Source organism: Myotis davidii, unplaced genomic scaffold (assembly GCF_000327345.1).
Source record: "Myotis davidii unplaced genomic scaffold, ASM32734v1 scaffold739, whole genome shotgun sequence".
Lineage (NCBI taxonomy): Eukaryota > Metazoa > Chordata > Mammalia > Chiroptera > Vespertilionidae > Myotis > Myotis davidii.
Genome location: NW_006290355.1, coordinates 119,366 through 120,649, shown reverse-complemented (window position 1 = coordinate 120,649; position 1,284 = coordinate 119,366). Strand labels below are relative to the sequence as shown.

At 40.8% G+C, this 1,284-nt stretch overlaps 1 pseudogene; it reads left to right on the top strand.

The window, feature by feature from the left end:
- LOC102768911 overlaps positions 1–1,284 on the top strand; it is a 24,868-nt pseudogene that overhangs the window by 21,721 nt on the left and 1,863 nt on the right.

Genomic DNA, 1,284 nt, shown 5'->3' with positions numbered 1-1,284 from the left:
CCATTTTTTTGTGATTAATCACTATGCTTTAATTATGTTCAATTTGTAACAATGAAAATGCATCCTGCATATCAGATATTTACATTATGATTAATAACAGTAGCAAAATTACAGTTATGAAGTAGCAACGAAAATAATTTTATGGTTGGGGGTCACCACAAAATGAGGAACTATATTAAAGGATAGTGGTGTTAGGAAAGTTGAGAACCACTGAACTAGAGGCTCAGTGCACGAAATTTGTGCACATTAAAATGGAATTAATTAGAGGAAATATTTTAATATTGCTATTTGCCCTTTCTCTGTAATAGAAGTGTCAGAGATGAAAGAAAATTAGTAAAATGTATATGAAAATCTCCCTCCTGTCAGAGTATGGGGCACGCCGTGGGACCCAGAGTCAAGCCCCCGCCCACCTGCGTGCACCTCAAAATTACACAAGACCCAGACCCGGCCTGCCCCACCCCCGTCAAGCCCTGCTGGTGGGGGGCACAGCCTCAGGTCCCCCAGCCTGGCACCAGGCAGGGGTGTGGCCTCAGGTCCCCCGGCATAGCCTCAGGTGCTCTGACCCCAGCGCCAGGGCAGGCACATGGCCTCAGGTCCCCCAGCCTGGCCTCAGGTCCTGGGGCCTGGCGCAAGGGTGTGAGGGTGTGATGACCATTTGCATATTAGCTCTTTATTTTATAGGATTAGCTAAACTGTTTATAGCCACTGCCAATATAGACAAAATATCTGCTAATTTGATTAAACTTTATCTCTTCTTCCATCAGGCCAATACATTTTTATCTACCTTCTGCTAGCACTGAAATGTAGAACATCACTAATTTAAAGGGCCCCTCCCAAATATAGGCTTACCCTGATTCAAAGGAAAACATTTCCTGCTCAAATGTCTAATCATGCTATGCCTATTCCTTCTACTCCACTGTATCCGTTTTTGTGTTGTTGTTGTTTTTTGTAACCTTGCTTATACCTTCCTATAAAAGAAAATTTCTTCCTGTCTGATCTTTGAGATATTTGCATATCTCATGGTTGGAGTATCTTCACTATTACAATAGTTTCCCTCCCTCTATTGCAATAGTCAACCTTTCCTTATTGCACTAATCCTTTTAGATCAAGAACCTTTTTACCTAACTTAACTTATGATAGTTATTTGATGTATCCAAACAATGTGCAACAGAACTCTGAGAACATGAAATCAAAGAATAGATTTTTATCTAATATCTAATGTCCTGACAGTTCCTTACTAACTCATAGACTGATTTTTAACAGTTGGTTTCTTGAGGACACTTG